Source organism: Ambystoma mexicanum, chromosome 2p (genome assembly GCF_040938575.1).
Source record: "Ambystoma mexicanum isolate Mex_15411 chromosome 2p, UKY_AmexF1_1, whole genome shotgun sequence".
In the NCBI taxonomy this organism is placed as follows: domain Eukaryota; kingdom Metazoa; phylum Chordata; class Amphibia; order Caudata; family Ambystomatidae; genus Ambystoma; species Ambystoma mexicanum.
The window spans coordinates 1,052,638,757-1,052,660,525 of record NC_090923.1 but is presented as its reverse complement, the minus strand read 5'-3'; positions in this window follow the sequence as shown (position 1 = coordinate 1,052,660,525).

The window sequence follows — 21,769 nt, the reverse complement described above, 5'->3', positions numbered from 1 at the left end:
CTCCTCACTCCCCAACGAGATGACAACATGGGAGGGGAGCCGGGCCTTGCGTCTCTGGCTGGCGGTGGGATCCCCGCCGCTGTGCTCCACAGCACTGTCATGATGCCCGCTCCCGGGGAGCCGGTTTAAGCCCTGCGTCCCCGAAAGCGGACATCCAGTCCCCAAGGAAGGACCCAGCAACCCCATATAGGGGCCCTTTGGACAGTGTGCTGGCGCCTATGGCACCAGGCTCATAAAAGACATCAGTCCTGGCGCCTTAGGCGCCAGGCTCATTATGGATGTGCTTGGGTGCACTTACCTGATGCAGACCATGCTGCAGGATCCCGGCCTCCTTGAGGCCTGAAAGGAACTACTTTACCTGTGGGACTAATTTACCATCCGGGCGTGGTCGGGGAAGGATACATACCTGATTGGAGGAAGGATACATACCTGGAACTTCTTCCAAGGCTATTTAAACCCCACCCGAACAGCCACACGTGCTTCGCGTTGTTCTGCATCTAGCAGCTGGACGCTCACCGTGTCTGCTCCTGCATCCTGACTTCTGCCACGCCTGCCAGCATCCTGGATCACCTGCAAAGGAAGAGAAGAAGAGAACAGAAGAAGGAAAAGTCCTTACCTGCTAAATCCGCATCCCGGAGACATCTCGCTGACAATCCTGAAAAGGAAGACTTTTATTTAAAAGCTCATCGCGTCGATCGCTGCAGCGCCGCATTCCGCTCACCTTTACTGGGCGCCACCATGTTCAGCAGCGATCATCCGGATTCGCAGTCACGCCCCAGCGCCTAGGGAGAAAAAGACCAGAACAAAAGGTGAGAGACAGAAGGGAATAAGGAAAGCTAAATCTCCATATTAAGACTTACCTGTTGATTCATTCCCTCTTCATTTCGGGTCCGCGCTGCATCCTGGCATTTCCGGACCCCGGCCCCTAAGGGGAAAAAGGACATCAGCGTTAATGAGCGAATGAAAAGACATTACCAAAAAACGCTCATTAAAGACTTACCTGATTTCTACAAGGATTTCACCTCTCATCTCGGGTCGGTGCCTGTTCCCCGGCATTCCGTACCCCGGCCCCTATGGGGAAAAAGACACTAGCATTAGTACATTAATGCATAGACACAAGGGGAACCTCTTATCAAAAAACGTACCTGGAAGCCAAGCAAGTTTGGTTCTCACCAATCCGAAAATCCAGTGAAGTAACTGATACCAACGCGCCCCTGCATCAGAAGCAGGATGGAGAACTCGTCCTTCCAGACCCTAAAGTGAGACGCTACGAGGAATCACAGAAGGGTTTCGAGGAGGGTGAGAGGGGAAAGTGGGAGGCTGATTGCATTACCCCGCCGACAGTTAATCCCCTATTTTTGCCTACAGAAGGATACTTCTGCGAGCCTGACAAGCCAGATTTGGGGGCCCAGGTCCAGTCCGTCTTCCGAACCCTGCGCATCACCTTAGAAGAGGTCACAGCAGCGCGAACCAGGCCAGCGTCTCCGTGGGAGTCAGGTGAGCGTTACAGAACGCGAAGCCTTCCTACAAATTCCCACCCAGGCGCTATGGAAAGTTCTGAGACTGATCAGTTGGCCCAATTACTGGGGGAATTACGGGCCTAAGTACATGCCGCTCGTCAAGAGACTAATGCCCTCAGGAGGGAATTAATAATATCAAAGGAAAGAACTGATGACCTGGCCAGACAGCTTTTGCAAGGTCAAGCTGGGCAAACTCCTCTACCCGGTTCCGGAGGGAACCCCGCTCCTGTGGTTTCCAGTATCCCTGTGCAGATTAATCTACCTGGAAACATGCCGCTGGCCCCACCCGAACGCTTTGCTGGGGACCCCAAACGATTCGCCGTATTCATGAATCAGTGTCATTTGCACTTCCTATGCAGACCTGGGGCCTTCCCTAATGATCAGACCAATGTAGCCTTTGTATTGTCATATCTCAGCGGCTGCGCTGCTGATTGGTCAGTTCCACTGGTTACTCAAGATGACCCGATTCTCTGTGATTTTCAAAGGTTTCAAGCAAGCATGGAAAGGTTATTTGCTCGACATTCTCAGGTGCAGGCTCTGGATGACGAACTTCTATCCCTGCGACAGGGCAATCAGGACCTCCTATCCTATATTGCAACCTTTAATAGACTAATTGTGGAAACGGGATGGCCAGAGGATAAAAGAGTCACGTTGTTTTATCGAGGCCTACGCGGAGAACTTAAAGATGTCTTGGCCCAAGTTGTAAATCCGCCCCACGAATGCACAGAGTATATAGACTTAGTGGTCCAATTGGATCACAGACTTCAAAACAGAAAAGCAGATCGGCCCAGGTTTGAGACCCGGGTGTTGGTCAAGACCCATGCTAATCCCAAGGGAGTTGATGTCTCTGAGCCTATGCAAATTGGAGGGGTTAAAGGACCCTTAACTCAAAAGGAACGTGAAAGGAGGCGGCAGTTAAAATTATGTCTTTATTGTGGGAATTCTGGACACTTTCTACGAGATTGCCCGGCAAAACCACCCCGAAAGGCGGTAGGAGCCGCTGATAAAAACCATGAAGACTCTGTTTCGGGAAACGACTCCGCCCGACAAGTGTAGGGGTCCGCTTGCCGAGCTTGAAAACTAACTCTCAGACCTCGCATTTCATTGTGCCAATGGTTCTCGTAGATCCAGAACAGTCTAAGCGGTTGCATGCAATAAAGGCATACATCGATAGTGGGGCTATTGGAAACTATGTGGATCGTGAATTGGTCTCTAGGATTAACCTCCCTCTCTGTCCTAAAACCAGCAAAGATGTCATCACCACAGTCGATGGAACTGAAATTGCCTCTGGACCGGTAACACATTCCACTACTGAGGTGATTCTTATTGGTTCCGACGGCCATCGGGAGGGTGTTGTGTTTGATGTAATCAAGGCTCCACAATTTCAGGTTATTCTTGGAATCCCTTGGTTAGAGACACATAATCCTCGAATTGATTGGCGAGCTAAGAGAATAACCTTCCCGGATTGTACACAAACCTGCTACCCAGAAAACCTGAAGATTAATCTAGCATCTGTAACCTCTGCCTCCATGCAACTACCTCCGGAATACCAAGACTTTCAGGACGTCTTCCAAAAGGAACAGGCCAACACGTTACCTCCTCACAGATCGTACGATTGCCAAATCGATCTGGTGCACGGTGCACAACCCCCTTGTAGCAGGATTTATGCCCTTACCGAACCTGAGAATCTGCATTTGAGACAATATTTGGATCAATACCTAGCTAATGGTTTTATTCGCCCGTCAAAGTCCCCGGCATCCTCGGCTTTGTTCTTCGTGCCCAAAAAAGAAGGCGACCTTAGAACTTGTATCGATTACCGCGCATTGAACCAGATAACGGTTAAAAACCGTTATCCTCTGCCTCTGATCCCTGAACTCCTTGACCAGGTGAAGGACGCTTGCATATACACCAAGTTAGACCTCCGGGGGGCTTATCATCTGGTACGAGTTAAAGAAGGCGGCGAATGGAAAACTGCCTTCTGTACTAAATACGGATTATTCGAGTACCAGGTGATGCCTTTCGGATTGTGTACAGCGCCGGCTGCCTTCCAATACTTCATGAATGATGTCCTTCGGGAACTCATCAATGTTTGTGTTGTCGTATATATCGATGACATTCTGGTGTACTCCTCTTCGGAATCTGATCACAGAAAACACGTCAGGGCTGTACTTGAAAAACTGCGCCAACACAAACTATTTGCTAAATTGGAGAAATGTGTTTTCCATACCACAGAAGTCGAGTTTCTAGGTTTCATCCTGACACCCAAAGGAGTCCGAATGGACTCAAGAAAAGTGGATGCCATCCTCAAATGGCCATCACCTAGCTCTGTAAAAGGGGTTCAAAGCATGCTCGGCTTTGCCAATTTCTATCGCAGGTTTATCCCGGAATTTTCACGTGTGGTACAACCCATTACTGCACTCTTGAGGAAAAATAAACGTTTTGAATGGTCTGAAGAAGCCGAGCAGGCCTTTCAGGATTTAAAAGCTAACTTTACCTCTGCACCTATTTTGAAACACCCGCGTCCAGATCTCCCTTATGTCGTCGAGACTGACGCATCCAGCCTAGCCATGGGAGCTGGCCTGTCCCAAAGAGATCCCGAAACCAACCAACTGCATCCCGTAGCATTTTGGTCCAGAAAATTCTCGGCACCCGAGGTTAATTATGCAATCACGGACAAAGAACTGTTAGCCATTAAGTCCGCTTTTAAAGCCTGGCGGCATTATCTGCTTGGCGCTCGACATACCATCACAGTGATCACTGATCACCGGAATTTACAGTATTTGAAAACCGCCAAGGCTCAGTCATCACGGCAGCTCCGATGGGCTTTGTTTTTCGTTGAATTTGATTTTGTGATTACCTATCGACCTGGCTGCAAGAATGGCAAAGCAGACGCCTTATCCCGAATTGGAATGGGAGAATCTGATACAAACTCAGAACCAGTACCAATAATTCCCGAACAGAGGATTCTAGGCATGACTTCGTTACAGACGCTTGAAGACATTCAAGCCAGAGTGAAACAACTCCTGGACCCTACAACCTTACAGGATTGGATACAAAAGGGATCAGACTTTACCATAGATAATGGTTTACCTTATTTTCAAGGACGCTTATTCCTGCCACATAAGGAATTACACGAACTAGTTATTTCCGGTTATCATGATGCATTAATAGAGGGACACCCCGGTATTGCCAAAACAGAGGAAAAGGTGAAACGACAATTTTGGTGGCCCTCTTGGCGAAAAGATGTTAAATCTTTTGTGATGTCCTGTGGTGTTTGCGCCAAAAATAAAAGTCAAAAGAAAAGACCAGCCGGTCTCCTTCAACCTCTAGGCATACCGCCAGCACCCTAGCACACCCTATCAATGGATTTTATTACGGACCTGCCTCCTTGTTCGGGGTACAATACTATTCTGGTAATTGTGGATTTGTTTTCCAAAATGGCCCACTTTATTCCTTTGAAAGGTTTACCTTCAGCTTCTGTCCTAGCCAAAGAATTCCTCGAAAATATTGTTCGGCTACATGGATTCCCATCTATACTAATCTCTGACCGGGGAAGCCAATTAATTTCCCACTTCTGGCGCAAATGTTGTCAAATGGCGCAGATCGACGTAAGATTATCGACCAGTCACCACCCTCAGACCGATGGTCAGACCGAGAGGACAAATCAGACCCTTGAGCAATACTTATGGTGTATGTTACAGCAATCTGAAAGCAAATGGAAAGACATTCTTTGGATAGCCGAATACGCATATAGTAATTCGGTACACTCTGGAACTGGCCACAGTCCTTTTTATACTTTGTTTGGGCATCACCCTCGAACCTCAAACCTTGACTCTCCTCAGAACCTCGTAAAGCCTGCAGTAGAACATCTGCATTCTACAATTACCCAAGCCTTCAAAGAGGCAACTACGCATTTACAACAAGCCAAGAGAAAATACAAGGAGAATGCTGATCTACATCGGAGTGAAGCACCTCCGTATCAGATTGGGGATCAAGTGTGGTTAGCTACCAGACATTTACCACTCAAAGGGCCTCGAACGTTTAACCCAAAATATCTGGGACCTTATTCTATTACAGCAATAATTAACCCAGTGGCTGTTAAACTTGATTTACCAGCTAGTATGCGAATTCACCCTGTTTTTCATGTGTCACTTCTGAAACCAGTGGTACCCGGAACCCGACTACTCAAACCTCCAGAACCTATTCTAATAGATGGGGAGCCCGAATTCGAAGTGAAGAACATTTTAGACTCAAAAATGTTTAGGTCAAAACTGTTCTACCTAATTGATTGGAAGGGGTACGGACCTCAGGAGAGGTCGTGGGAACCCAGCGACCATGTGCATGCACCTCGATTAGTCAGGAAATTCCACCGACTCTTCTCAGACAAACCAAAACCCCCGGAGGGAACAACCTTGGGAGGGGCCTTGGGGGGGAGTGCTGTCATGATGCCCGCTCCCGGGGAGCCGGTTCAAGCCCTGCGTCCCCGAAAGCGGACATCCAGTCCCCAAGGAAGGACCCAGCAACCCCATATAGGGGCCCTTTGGACAGTGTCCTGGCGCCTATGGCGCCAGGCTCATAAAAGACATCAGTCCTGGCGCCTTAGGCGCCAGGCTCATTATGGATGTGCTTGGGTGCACTTACCTGATGCAGACCATGCTGCAGGATCCCGGCCTCCTTGAGGCCTGAAAGGAACTACTTTACCTGTGGGACTAATTTACCATCCGGGCGTGGTCGGGGAAGGATACATACCTGATTGGAGGAAGGATACATACCTGGAACTTCTTCCAAGGCTATTTAAACCCCACCCGAACAGCCACACGTGCTTCGCGTTGTTCTGCATCTAGCAGCTGGACGCTCACCGTGTCTGCTCCTGCATCCTGACTCCTGCCACGCCTGCCAGCCTCCTGGATCACCTGCAAAGGAAGAGAAGAAGAGAACAGAAGAAGGAAAAGTCCTTACCTGCTAAATCCGCATCCCGGAGACATCTCGCCGACAATCCTGAAAAAGAAGACTTTTATTTAAAAGCTCATCGCGTCGATCACTGCAGCGCCGCATTCTGCTCACCTTTACTGGGTGCCTCCATGTTCAGCAGCGATCATCCGGATTCGCAGTCACGCCCCAGCGCCTAGGGAGAAAAAGACCAGAACAAAAGGTGAGAGACAGAAGGGAATAAGGAAAGCTAAATCTCCATGTTAAGACTTACCTGTTGATTCATTCCCTCTTCATTTCGGGTCCGCGCCGCATCCTGGCATTTCCGGACCCCGGCCCCTAAGGGGAAAAAAGGACATCAGAGTTAATGAGCGAATAAAAAGACATTACCAAAAAACGCTCATTAAAGATTTACCTGATTTCTACAAGGATTTCACCTCTCATCTCGGGTCGGTGCCTGTTCCCCGGCATTCCGTACCCCAGCCCCTATGGGGAAAAAGACACTAGCATTAGTACATTAATGCATGGACACAAGGGGAACCTCTTATCAAAAAACTTACCTGGAAGCCAAGCAAGTTTGGCTCTCACCAATCCGAAAATCCAGTGAAGTAACTGGATACCAACACGCCCCTGCATCAGAAGCAGGATGGAGAGCTCGTCCTTCCAGACCCTAAGGTGAGACGCTACGAGGAATCACAGAAGGGTTTCGAGGAGGGTGACAGGGGAAAGTGGGAGGCTGATTGCATTACCCCGCAGACAGTTAATCCCCTATTTTCGCCTACAGAAGGATACTTCTGCGAGCCAGACAAGCCAGATTTGGGGGCCCGGTCCAGTCCGTCTTCCGAACCCTGCGCATCACCTTAGAAGAGGTCACAGCAGCGCGAACCAGGCCAGCGCCTCCGTGGGAGTCAGGTGAGCGTTACAAGCACCTTCTCCACCCTCTTCATCAGTTGACGCTGCAGACAGGGAGAAATAAAACACAGGCATTATCGCATTGTACAATGGACACATACACACATGACAGTTGTACATGAGTGGCATTGGCAAACCTCAGACATGTCATCACAATCCCCAACACACATGTCATTTCAACTCGCACACATGAGCCATACCACAGCCATATCGCAACTGGCAGCACCATCCATACACATACAACAGCATGAGCAGGCAAAGGTGAGCCAGACATCACATGCAACACAGGAAGTGCACCACACATGTACACACACCACCACACTTGAATGCATGTGTACAACTCTGCCAAGTGTCGCAGTGTTCAGATGGGCATCCATGTCACATCTGCCCATCAGGCTTCCACATACCGCTGTCACATGCATCCATGTTGCATCACTGTTGCACCCTTGTCAAATACACACACATGCACATGTACACAGTGCTGATACATGCAGCTGAAAACAACATACATGCGTCACATCACGGACATGTCTACTTACATACACATTCATCCAAACATGTGTGCCCACACAACTGCATTTGGCATGCAAGCTTACACACACAAGCACCATCCATGTCTCACACATTCCAGCCCTCGCATGTGTTAGCCCCACGGCCCTGTACACCCCCACCCATACTCGACCCCATACAAACAGATGTGCAACCTGCACACTACTGAAAAATCACCACACGCACAGCTCACAATCAGGATGCATGTACACTTACCGCTCGACTCCAGACGGGTCTGCCTCTCAAGGACCTGGACGTGGAGCGCTGGGGATGTGCGTTCCAGGAACCTCATCTGTTCTTCCGACAAGTGGCCCCGGCGCCCCTTGGCATCTGCTGCCTTCAAGAGGCGCCGGGCCTTGTTCAGGGTCCTGGACCTGAAGTCCTCCCAGCGCTTCTTGACATGTTGTAAGTCGCGGACTGCCACCCCCTCCGCGTTGATGGCAGTCACAATGTCAGTCCAGATCCGAGTCCGTCCTTCCTTGTCGGTGCGGGAACTTCCGAAGAGGGCATCATAATGCCCCAGGACTTGCTCCACCAGGACACCAACTTCGGTGGCACTGAAGCTGGTGCCCCTCTGCCTCTCTGGCCGGGGGTTGTCAGTGGTCTCAGATGGTGTTTGCCCCGACATGACAACCCCAGAGGCAGGAGTGGGTGGGCAACTGGGTCCTGGGGCTGGGCTGTGGAGCGATGGAATCCCAGTCGGGAGTCTTCGGTTCCAGCAGGGGTGGTCACAGCAACAGCACCCCTGGCTGATGTGCAGGCAGCAAATGGCAGGGCACGTGGGCAGCAGGCAGTCAGGCAGCAGCAGATGGCAGGTGGGAGCGTGCTCGGGGCTCTGGGGGGCAGTAGTTCGGCCTTCTGGGCAGGAGCGTGGTCTTCCGTGTGCTTATGCGTGGCCAGCTTGATACGGAGTGATTTGGCACGTGAAAATCCTGCACGTCTGCGTGTAAATCGAGGAAAGGCCCTTAGCGCGTATGCACGTCAGCACGCATATGCGATTTTATTGGACCAAAGGCCCTTAGCGCGTGAGCGCGTCTGTGACGTGAGGCGCGCGGGTGTTTCCCTCATTACACGTGATGACAGAGCACATGTGGATTTCCACCAATCGCGTGTGGAACTTCCTGCGCACCCCAGAAATACACGTACCCAGGCCAATCGCGTGTACGCTCACTTCCCGCCGATTACACGCGATGACACTCGGACGTGCAGTTTTACCACGTGTGCTCGCATATGCGATTTCATTGGCCCAAAGGCCACCATGCGCAGCTGTGACGTCACGCGCATGGCCGTAGAGAATGGCGCGTGTAAAAATAAAGAGATACACGTCTGAGTGTCAAAGCGCGTAATTGGTGGAAATGGCCTCATTGTGTATGCGCGTCTGTGACGTGTGTATAAAAGGTAACTGTAGAACGCCATTTCCTTGTCCGTGCTTTTCGTGGAGAGCGAGTGGGTGAAATCTGTACTTCTTGTCGGTTCACACACGATTTACTTCACTGCGTTTCCAGTTCGTACTCCCTGTTACCTCTGACAGCTTTTTCTCTTTTCCTCTTTTTCCTGGGCCTGTTTCCTGAAACAGCTTTCCTACTACTGTTGTCCTGTCTCCTCAGACAGCGCACAATTCTTCTTTTGGCGGGGGTGTTGCCAACGCGCACACGCGCATATTTTTCACGCTTTTGTTCCTGGCAGACGGTGGGTCGCGCACGTATCTAACATCTGTGCTTGCCCCGTGTGTCGCGTACCCCTTCAGAGGTCATTCTAGGCTGCGTGTGACACGCATACGTTCATTCTTGTGTTCCTGGGTGCCACAGCGTAGTGCAGGTTTATTTTTCCACGCACGTGGTCTAGGAGGGGTTGCGTGCACCTTACTTCACTTTTTTGGGGTGCCTGTGCGTTGCGTGACCCGTCATCTTTCCCCAGGGGTGACATACAGCCTTGCTAGAGCACTAGGGTACGATTACCATCTGGTACCCAACCCCTTTGACCCCCAATTGCCCAGGACAATAGTTCACATCGACTCCCATACGCACAATAACATCAGTGCCATGGCTGGGAGGCGAACAAGCCGTAAGGGTGGCAAAGGTGGCCGAGCCCCAAGTGGTGGCCGTGGTGGATCCGGTAGGGGACGTGGCCATGACCTGCAGGGTGCCCCTAGCCCCCCATGTGTGGAGGAGCAGTCAGGGACACCCATGACCCCCCCCCCGGTTGAGGTTACCGTGGCTGACACCATCCATGCTCAGCCCTTGTTGGACCAGCCCACTGTGGAACCAGACCTGGCACAGGGTGACTCCATGGCTGACTTCCAGGTCAGCAGGTCTAGGCCACGTGCGCCGGTGAACGTTGGTGTCATCAGGCCACGTGGATCAGGGGCAGCTAGGTCATCTGCTGCCCCGCGTAGGCAGGCTGGGGAGGCTGCAGGGGCAGCTGCGGCTCCATCCACCCCACCTCTCACACACCCATCCAGGACAGTGTCGGTCCAAGTCCATCATGCTGACATTCCCCCTGACACCATCACACTTGAGATAATGCCTGCACCAACTCCCATGCTGAGTGTGCAATCCCACGCTCCTGCCCCTAGTGTCCAGAGCAGCGCAGGACACTCCGGATTCCCACCACCTTCCAAGCGGAAGAGGAAGAGTGCTCGTCCAGTAGAGGCTGATGCCCCAGACACGGCTACACAGTCCGGCCCGTCAAGGAAGCCCAGCTTCAATGAGGTCAAACTGAATGCACTTGTAGAGTATGTATCCGCACATGACCGCGAAATGGTGATTGTTGCAGGATCCAAGACCACACCTGCACAACGTCAGGCACACTGGCAGACCATTGCGGACATCATAAGTGCCCTTGGAATCGTGAGGCGCACAGCTAATGAATGCTACAAGCGCTGGAATGACCTGAAGCGCAGGGCAAAGAATAAGCTGGCCTCAAGTCATGCCGCAACTCTAGTGACTGGAGGTGGGTCTCCAGCAGACGACATAGAACTCACTCCACATGAGCAGGTTGCTGGGACCTACGTCACGGAGGAACAGATCCAAGGCGTGGGAGAAGTGGCAGATTACCAGGCATTGTCCGGTGTGTGCACATGCATGTGTGTGTCATCCATGTGCATGGTGTGTGTGGGAGGGCTTCTGTTTGGGTGCCAGGGGAGGGTGTGTGTGCCTGAGTGGTTCGGCTCACCCATGTGCCTCTTCCTAAACATTCTTGGTAACAGCATTTGGGTATAGCAGCATCCCTTCTGCCAACATTAGACATCCAGCCCAACACCACGCCCGTTGCCCTTGGAGTGTCATCTTGCCACTGCACTGTTGCTTATTTACCTCTGTTTATTCAGGCAGATTGTTTGCATACCACCACTTTTACTCGGGATTTCTCAGTCCTATTGTCACATGTCTGACATGGCTATGGTACAGTGGACTGGCTCAGTTTCGTGGACATGATTAGTTTGGACATGTCCCTGTGCTATAGGACCATTTTTGACTGGCAGCTGCATGTTAAACATTTGAACCATTACAATGAAAATAATCTATCATATGAACAAACTGGACTGAATGAACAATTGGTGACCTCCTCTCCCTCTTCACTTCATGGCTAGGGTACATGCCATCTGTGTGGTGGCATGTGTATTTGACCTGCCAATCACTGGCCAATGTGTGATGCCACTGCTAGGCAGCATGCAGCAAATGTGTTCATCTTCCATCTTGGTGTCATCAATGTGTGCCATCTGCCTCCCCATCACACGCAGTGACGGTGCATGCATGGGAGTGTTTTAGTCATGTGGGACATGTGTCAATCAAGTACTGTTTCTGTAGCCTCTCAGCCCTCATTGTGTGCCATAGTGCTAATGCCTGTTTCCATTTGTTTTCTTTTATGTCTTTGCAGGGGAAGACGCACCTGATACTGCTGGGGTTGTGGAGATGGTGCGGACCCAGGAGGGGTCTGAGGGCCGACCGACCACCAGTGAGGGATGTGGTGTGGTGGTGGGTGAGAACCCACAACTGCTGCAGGTCGTGCTCTCAAGGGGTGTCTCTGGCTGCACCTCCCCCGAGCTGTACTCAGGTGTTGTTTCGGATGATGAGACCTACGTGCAGTCGCAGGTGAGTGTTCCTGGGAGGGATTCTGTTCTGTCCGACCCACCTGCACCAGGGTTAGAACCCTCAATGGGGATGTCAGTGTTGGCAGGTACGCCTTTGGTGGTTACGGATGCAGGGTCACACTCCGTGACATCTGATCCTGTTCCTGGGCCAGCAGATCAGAGGGGGAATGCAGTCCTGCAGCCTCAGGCAGTGCCGGCACAGCAAGGCGCAGTTCGCCTTGCCCCAGACAGGTGTGGTGCCCGCCGACGTGGTGGCCGTACGCCACCTGGCAATACCGCATGGGAGCAATCCATTTACGGTATGGCAACCCAACAGGCAGCATCATCAGAGATGATGGCTCAGGCCATGGATAGGGTAGCCACTTCCATTGTCCCCCCCGAAAGGCTGATGGAGCGACTACAGCAGGCAACCGACTCCATCTGCCAGTCACACAGGGAGGACATGTTGGCGTCCGACAGGGACAAGTGGGCGGCACTGGCGACTCTGCAGGAAGCCATCTCCATAGAGTCCCAGGGCCACAGGGAAGCCCTGAGGCTGGAACTCCTTCACCTCAGGACGACTCTTGTTGAGCTTGAGGCTTCAACAAACCGAAGGACAGAACAGCAGCTGGAGCGTCTCACCCGTACGCTCTCAGCTGAGATGCAGGCAACTAGGGTGGAGGTCCGGGCATCCCGTGAGTTGTTGCATGGGGCCCTCCGCACACTCATCCTCCAGAACGAGACCTACCACACCCGCATGCTTGCAGCCATGGAGGAACTGTCTAGGGCTTTGCGTGGGCTGCCTCCCATAGTGCCACCACCTCCGGATGCAGCTGCAGAGGGTGAGGATAGCGACAGCAGTGATACTCCCACAATAGGGTAGCCGTGTAGGCCATGAGCCCATGTAGGTGTTTTTTTTTCGCAAGATCCACACAGGTGGGTTTTGGTGTGCACCCTGTCCTCGGACCTCCTGGGTGGCCTCCCCAACCCCCCTGGGCCCATTAATGGCCATTTTTGATTTTTTTTTTTGGGACAGTGTGTTGCCTTGTGTGGCTCCCGTGGGCATACGCTGCATTGTGGCTGGGCACATGCAGGCTTGTCATGGATTTGGTTCAGATGCTTGGGTTTTTGTCACACACACCCCTCCTGCTTCCCGTTTCCATGGGCTTGCAAAGGGTGTGCCCAAGTGACATTGACGTACATGGTGACATTGGACTCCCATGAGCTGTGTGGGCAGTCTGTAGTCAATACTGTGTATACATTCATAGTGCATATTGTTGTTGTATTGTACACTGCGTGGTGTATTGATATGTGCCTCTGCATCCATCTCATCCTCCATATTTGCAGGTCCATTCCTCATGTCTTCACAATGCGGTCCACCTTGGAACTGGAGTCCATGTTGTAAGCAGTGCACCTACACTCTTGCGTGGCGCTAACACTGTATACTTGCAAGTGTTCGGAGGGCTGTCATCATCAGGTGGTGAGGCTAGCTAATTTTTAAGTCTGTAATGTCATGTTCAAGGTAGGTTGGAGGTTGTGTAGGTGATTGGTATTCTTGGTAAGTATTTGGTAATGTGGGTTGTAGGTCCTGCATTACTGTGAGCATTTCATGTGTGGACATGTTTCCATTAGGGACACTGTAGCTGCTGACACTTGGGGCATGTTGTGGGGATTCATTTCTTTCCTCTCACATTGCATGACATGCCATGGTGTGTTGTGTGGCCGTGCCGGGGAGGGGGTGGGCGACATGGCACTGTTTTCATGTAGTATTTTGCAAGTGGGTATTCATTTCTGCAGCATGGAAGTGTCTTTTCATGACACTGCATTGGTGGTGTTTGTGTAGGTAGGGATGCACACATTGTGACACTTCCACATGAACAATCTCAGGCTGCTATGGTTCTGACAGTTGACAGTCCCTTGGTTCGTCTTTATTGTCAGGTCGAGTCATCATTGCTTATCAGATGGTATGTGCCAGGCCTGTGTGCACTCCACTGGGGTGTGATTTCTATGTGAAGTAATTAGCCACCAGCTGCGTACGGGCTGCTTCACCCCGTGCCCTCTCCCCTCCCGTGCGCAGCGGGCGTGCATGTGGTTGGGGATGTGGGGGCACCACCATGTCCACGGCCAGGCCCCGGCGTGTTGCAACTTTGTGCAGGACACATGCTGCCACTATGATCCTGCACACTACTGGGGGCGCATATAACAGCTGCCAGCCAGAACGGTCAAGGGAGCGAAAGCGTGACTTGAGCACTCCGAATGTGCGCTCCACTATGCCCCGGGTTGCAATATGGGCTGTGTTGTATCTTACCTCTGGAAGCGTGATGGGGTTCCAAATTGGCGTCATCATGTGGGTGCTCAGAGGGTAGGCACTGTCCCCTGGTGAGGAGGTGATGGCTATCATTACTGGGGTAGTGACATAACTCTGCATCTGACATGCATGCATGTGCAGTGGCATTCATACTCACCAAGCAGCCATGTATCGCCATGCCGCCCAGCTTCTAGGTCCCGGTTTACGGTAGACATTCGGTAAATGAAGCTGTCGTGGGTGGACCCTGGATAGTAGGCATATACTGAGTTGATGATTCCCTTAGCATTACATACTACCTGCATGTTGATGGAATGCCAGTGCTTGCGGTTCCTATAGATGTGCTCAGATGCCCTGGGGGGACGTAGTGCCACATGGGTGCAGTCAATGGCACCTAGCACTTTTGGGAATTGTGCCACACAGTAGAAATCGAGGGTGGCAGCCTGCCTTTCTGCAGGTGTCCTGGGCATGTATATGTGCCTAGGGACTGATGGGCGTGCAGTGATGATGTTCAAGACATGGTGTAGGCAGCGTGACTGCGTGGCCTGTGACACCCCACCCACTATGGCACTTGTCCGCTGAAATGATCCTGTGGCCAAGAAGTGCAGTACATTGAGGACCTTCTCCAGGGGGCTGAGTGCTTGGGAGCACAGGGTGGGTGATGTGAGGTCATCCTCCCACTCACTGACCAGGTCCAGTATTAAGTGTGGGGGAAACCTGTACCTCCCATACACCTGGTCATCTGGCATCCCAAAAAGGCTGGTTCTGGGAGTGAAAATTCGGGCCCTCACTATCCTCCTCCTCCTTTGGTAACCCACGGCAACTGCTGCTAGGAATGGTATATTCATCCTGGCGTATGAGCTTGTTTGTTGTTTGCACACACTTTTATGCTGCGCGGGTCGATGTACGCCTGCTTCATGCTGGCGTACGTGTCTCAGGATTGGACCATTTTTCGGCACGTCGTAGGCGAACGTGTGATTCTTCCCGCCCACCCCAGGAATACACGTAGCACGCGCTCCCAGGCCCAGTCGCGGGTAAATATTCCCGCCCACCCCTGGAATACATGTAACCCACTCTCACAGGCCCAATCGCGTGTGGAAGTTCACGCGCTCCCCGAAGTACACGTACCCAGGCTAATCGTGTGTGGAAGTTCACGCGCACCCCGAAGTACACGTACAATCGCGTGTGGAACTTCCCGCGTACCCCGTAGTACACGTACCCAGGCAAATCGCGTGTGGAAGTTCCCGCGCACCCCGAAGTACACGTACAATCGCGTGTGGAACTTCCCGCGTACCCCGTAGTACACATACCCAGGCAAATCGCACGGCTGGGGGGTGGGGGTGGTGGGAGACATGAGTTGGACATGAGTGGGGGCCTGGTGGAGGCTGCCCCTGCACTGCTGGGGGGTGGGAGTGGTGGGAGACATGAGTGGGGGCCTGGTGGAGGCTGCCCCTGCACTGCTGGGGGGTGGGGGTAATAGGGGACATGAGTGGGGGCCTGGTGGAGGCTGCCCCTGGTGGCTGGGGGGTGGGGGTGGTGGTAGTCATGAGTGGGGGCCTGGTGGAGGCTGCCCCTGCACTGCTGGGGGGTGGGGGTAATAGGGAACATGAGTGGGGGCCGGGTGGAAGCTGCCCCTGCACTGCTGGGGGGTGGGGGTGGTGGGAGACATGAGTGGGGGCCTTGTGGAGGCTGCCCCTGGTGGCTGGGGGTGGGGGTGGTGGTAGACATGAGTGGGTGCCTGGTGGAGGCTGCCCCTGCACTGCTGGGTGGTGGGGGTAATAGGGGACATGAGTGGGGGCCTGGTGGAGGCTGCCCCTGCACTGCGGGGGGTGGGGGTGGTGGTAGACATGAGTGGGGGCCTGGTGGAGGCTGCCCCTGCACTGCTGGGGGGTGGCGGTAATAGGGGACATGAGTGGGGGCCTGGTGGAGGCTGCCCCTGCACTGCTGGGGGGTGGGGGTGGTGGGAGACATGAGTGGGGGCCTGGTGGAGGCTGCCCCTGCACTGCGGGGGGTGGGGGCGGTGGGAGACATGAGTGGGGCCTGGTGGAGGCTGCCCCTGCACTGCTGGGGGGTGGGGGTGGTGGGAGACATGAGTGGGGGCCTGGTGGAGGCTGCCCGTGCACTGCGGGGGGTGGGGGTAGTGAGAGACATGAGTGGGGGCCTGGTGGAGGCTGCCCCTGCACTGCTGGGGGGTGGGGTAATAGGGGACATGAGTGGGGGCCTGGTGGAGGCTGCCCCTGCACTGCTGGGGTGTGGGGGTGGTGGGAGACATGAGTGGGGGCCTGGTGGAGGCTGCCCCTGGTGGTTGTGGGATGGGGGTGATGGGAGACATGAGTGGGGGCCTGGTGGAGGCTGCCCCTGGTGGCTGGGGGGTGGGGGTGGTGGTAGACATGAGTGGGGGCCTGGTGGAGGCTACCCCTGCACTGCGGGGGTGGGGGGGTGGGAGACATGAGTGGGGGCCTGGTGGAGGCTGCCCCTGCACTGCTGGGGGGTGGGGGTAATAGGGGACATGAGTGGGGGCCTGGTGGAGGCTGCCCCTGCACTGCTGGGGGGTGGGGGTGGTGGGAGACATGACTGGGGGCCTGGTGGAGGCTGCCCCTGGTGGCTGTGGGATGGGGGTGGTGGGAGACATGAGTGGGGGCCTGGTGGAGGCTGCCCCTGCACTGCTGGGGGGTGGGGGTGGTGGGAGACATGAGTGGGGGCCTGGTGGAGGCTGCCCCTGCACTGCTGGGGGGTGGGGGTAATAGGGGACATGAGTGGGGGCCTGGTGGAGGCTTCCCCTGCACTGCTGGGGGGTGGGGGGGGGTGGGAGACATGAGTGGGGGCCTGGTGGAGGCTGCCCTTGGTGGCTGGGGGGTGAGGGTGGTGGGAGACATGAGTTGGACATGAGTGGGGGCCTGGTGGAGGCTGCCCCTGGTGGCTGGGGGGTGGGGGTGGTGGTAGACATGAGTGGGGGCCTGGTGGAGGCTGCCCCTGCACTGCGGGGGGGGGTAATAGGGGACATGAGTGGGGGCCTGGTGGAGGCTGCCCCTGGTGGCTGTGGGATGGGGGTGGTGGGAGCCATGAGTGGGGGCCTGATGGAGGCTGCCCCTGCACTGCTGGGGGGTGGGGGTGGTGGGAGATATGAGTGGGGGCCTGGTGGAGGCTGCCCCTGCACTGCTGGGGGGTGGGGGCAATAGGGGACATAAGTGGGGGCCTGGTGGAGGCTGCCCCTGGTGGCTGGGGGGTGGGGGTGGTGGTAGACATGAGTGGGGGCCTGGTGGAGGCTGCCCCTGGTGGCTGGGGGGTGGGGGTGGTGGTAGACATGAGTGGGGGCCTGGTGGAGGCTGCCCCTGCACTGCGGCGGGGTGGGGGTAATAGGGGACATGATTGGGGGCCTGGTGGAGGCTGCCCCTGCACTGCTGGGGGGTGGGGGTGATGGGAGACATGAGTGAGGGCCTGGTGGAGGCTGCCCCTGGTGGCTGGGGGGTGGGGGTGGTGGTAGACATGAGTGGGGGCCTGGTGGAGGCTGTCCCTGCACTGCGGGGGGGTGGGGGTAATAGGGGACATGAGTGGGGGCCTGGTGGAGGCTGCCCCTGCACTGCTGGGGGTGGGGTGGTGGGAGGCATGAGTGTGGGCCTGGTGGAGGCTGCCCCTGCACTGCTGGGGGTGGGGGTAATAGGGGACATGAGTGGGGGCCTGGTGGAGGCTGCCCCTAGTGGCTGGGGGGTTGGGGGGTGGGGGTGGTGGTAGACATGAGTGGGGGCCTGGTGGAGGCTGCCCCTGGTGGTTGTAGGATGGGGGTGGTGGGAGACATGAGTGGGGGCCTGGTGGAGGCTGCCCCTGGTGGCTGGGGGGTGGGGGTGGTGGTAGACATGAGTGGGGGCCTGGTGGAGGCTGCCCCTGGTGGTTGGGGGGTGGGGGTGGTGGTAGACATGAGTGGGGGCCTGGTTGAGGCTGCCCCTGCACTGCGGGGGGGTGGGGGTAATAGCGGACATGAGTGGGGGCCTGGTGGAGGCTGCCCCTGCACTGCTGGGGAGTGGGGGTGGTGGGAGACATGAGTGGGGGCCTAGTGGAGGCTGCCCCTGGTGGCTGGGGTGGTGGGAGACATGAGTGGGGGCCTGGTGGAGGCTGCCCCTGCACTGCTGGGGGGTGGGGGTGGTGGGAGACATGAGTGGGGGCCTGGTGGAGGCTGCCCCTGCACTGCTGGGGGGTGGGGGTAATAGGGGACATGAGTGGGGGCCTGGTGGAGGCTTCCCCTGCACTGCTGGGGGGTGGGGGTGGTAGGAGACATGAGTGGGGGCCTGGTGGAGGCTGCCCTTGGTGGCTGGGGGGTGAGGGTGGTGGGAGACATGAGTTGGACATGAGTGGGGGCCTGGTGGAGGCTGCCCCTGGTGGCTGGGGGGTGGGGGTGGTGGTAGACATGAGTGGGGGCCTGGTGGAGGCTGCCCCTGCACTGCGGGGGGGTGGGGGTAATAGGGGACATGAGTGGGGGCCTGGTGGAGGCTGCCCCTGGTGGCTGTGGGATGGGGGTGGTGGGAGCCATGAGTGGGGGCCTGGTGGAGGCTGCCCCTGCACTGCTGGGGGGTGGGGGTGGTGGGAGACATGAGTGGGGGCCTGGTGGAGGCTGCCCCATGCACTGCTGGGGGGTGGGGGCAATAGGGGACATAAGTGGGGGCCTGGTGGAGGCTGCCCCTGGTGGCTGGGGGGTGGTGGTGGTGGTAGACATGAGTGGGGGCCTGGTGGAGGCTGCCCCTGGTGGTTGTGGGATGGGGGTGGTGGGAGACATGAGTGGGGGCCTGGTGGAGGCTGCCCCTGGTGGCTGGGGGGTGGGGGTGGTGGTAGACATGAGTGGGGGCCTGGTGGAGGCTGCCCCTGCACTGCGGCGGGGTGGGGGTAATAGGGGACATGAGTGGGGGCCTGGTGGAGGCTGCCCCTGCACTGCTGGGGGGTGGGGGTGATGGGAGACATGAGTGAGGGCCTGGTGGAGGCTGCCCCTGGTGGCTGGGGGGTGAGGGTGGTGGTAGACATGAGTGGGGGCCTGGTGGAGGCTGTCCCTGCACTGTGGGGGGGTGGGGGTAATAGGGGACATGAGTGGGGGCCTGGTGGAGGCTGCCCCTGCACTGCTGGGGGTGGGGGTGGTGGGAGACATGAGTGTGGGCCTGGTGGAGGCTGCCCCTGCACTGCTGGGGGTGGGGGTAATAGGGGACATGAGTGGGGGCCTGGTGGAGGCTGCCCCTAGTGGCTGGGGGGTTGGGGGGTGGGGGTGGTGGTAGACATGAGTGGGGGCCTGGTGGAGGCTGCCCCTGGTGGTTGTGGGATGGGGGTGGTGGGAGACATGAGTGGGGGCCTGGTGGAGGCTGCCCCTGGTGGCTGGGGGGTGGGGGTGGTGGTAGACATGAGTGGGGGCCTGGTGGAGGCTGCCCCTGCACTGCATGGGGGTGGGGGTAATAGGGGACATGAGTGGGGGCCTGGTGGAGGCTGCCCCTGCACTGCTGGGGGGTGGGGGTGGTGGGAAACATGAGTGGGGGCCTGGTGGAGGCTGCCCCTGGTGGTTGGGGGGTGGGGGTGGTGGTAGACATGAGTGGGGGCCTGGTTGAGGCTGCCCCTGCACTGCGGGGGGGGTGGGGGTAATAGCAGACATGAGTGGGGGCCTGGTGGAGGCTGCCCCTGCACTGCTGGGGAGTGGGGGTGGTGGGAGACATGAGTGGGGGCCTGGTGGAGGCTGCCCCTGGTGGCTGGGGTGGTGGGAGACATGAGTGGGGGCCTGGTGGAGGCTGCCCCTGGTGGCTGGGGGGTGGGGGTGGTGGTAGACATGAGTGGGGGCCTGGTGGAGGCTGCCCCTGCACTGCGGGGGGGTGTGGGTGGTGGGAGACATGAGTGGGGGCCTGGTGGAGGCTGCCCCTGCACTTCTGCGGGGTGGGGGTAATAGGGGACATGAGTTGGGGCCTGGTGGAGGCTGCCCCTGCACTGCTGGGGGGTGGGGGTGGTGGGAGACATGAGTGGGGGCCTGGTGGAGGCTGCCCCTGGTGGCTGTGGGATGGGGGTGGTGGGAGACATGAGTGGGGGCCTGGTGGAGGCTGCCCCTGTACTGCTGGGGGGTGGGGGTGGTGGGAGACATGAGTGGGGGCCTGGTGGAGGCTGCCCCTGCACTGCGGCGGGGTGGGGGTGAGTGGGGGCCTGGTGGAGGCTGCCCCTGCACTGCGGGGGGTGGGGGTGGTGGGAGACATGAGTGGGGGCCTGGTGGAGGCTGCCCCTGCACTGCTGGGGGGTGGGGGTAATAGGGGACATGAGTGGGGGCCTGGTGGAGGCTGCCCCTGCACTGCTGGGGGGGTGGGGGTGGTGGGACACATGAGTGGGGGCCTGGTGGAGGCTGCCCCTTGTGGTTGTGGGATGGGGGTGGTGGGAGACATGTGTGGGGGCCTGGTGGAGGCTGCCCCTGGTGGCTGGGGGGTGGGGGTGGTTGTAGACATGAGTGGGGGCCTGGTGGAGGCTGCCCCTGCACTGCGGGCGGGTGGGGGTGGTGGGAGACATGAGTGGGGGCCTGGTGGAGGCTGCCCCTGCACTGCTGGGGGGTGGGGGTAATAGGGGACATGAGTGGGGGCCTGGTGGAGGCTGCCCCTGCACTGCTGGGGGGTGGTGGTGGTGGGAGACATGAGTGGGGGCCTGGTGGAGGCTGCCCCTGGTGGCTGTGGGATGGGGGTGGTGGGAGACATGAGTGGGGGCCTGGTGGAGGCTGCCCCTGGTGGCTGTGGGATGGGGGTGGTGGGAGACATGTGTTGGTGATCACTAGTGCAAGGTGACATGTGGGTTGGCTGGTGGGCATGGCCATGGTAGATGGGTTGCCTGTGGGACATGAGCAGGGGTGCAGGCTAGTACCCTGTGGTGTGGGCTGCCTGCAGGGGCCGTGGAGGGTGTAGAGGGAACACCTGGGGGGACCCACATGGCCAAATCACGTGTAGCATTCCCCGGCACCATCGAAATACACGTACCCTGCAGAAATCGCGTGTGAATCTTCCGCGCACATCGGAATACACGTACCCAGGCCAATCGCGTGTGGAACTTCCCGCGCACCCCCACCTAGCCAGGCCAATCGCGTGTGGAACTTCCCGCGCACCCCGTAGTACACGTACCCAGGCCAATCGCGTGTGGAACTTCCCACGCACCCCCACCTACCCAGGCCAATCGCGTGTGGAGCTTCCCGCGCACCCCGAAGTACACGTACCCAGGCTAATCGCGTGTGGAACTTCCTGCACACCCAGGAACACACGCACACGCTATTTTTCACACAGCGGGTGTCCGTGTTTGTCGGGGCCCCTTTGCACCTCATTTGTCCTAGAGGGCCACTGTATGGGCCATTCATCATGGCTGTATATGGGTGCTTTTTGTTAGCGCACATTTTGGCGCACATTTTTTTCAGTCGCAGGGGCGCTACCGCCTGCTTTCTTGTGGCGTACTTGTTTGGCCCTGTGCGCATCTTTGACCGTGCGCTGGTTTGCCCTATTC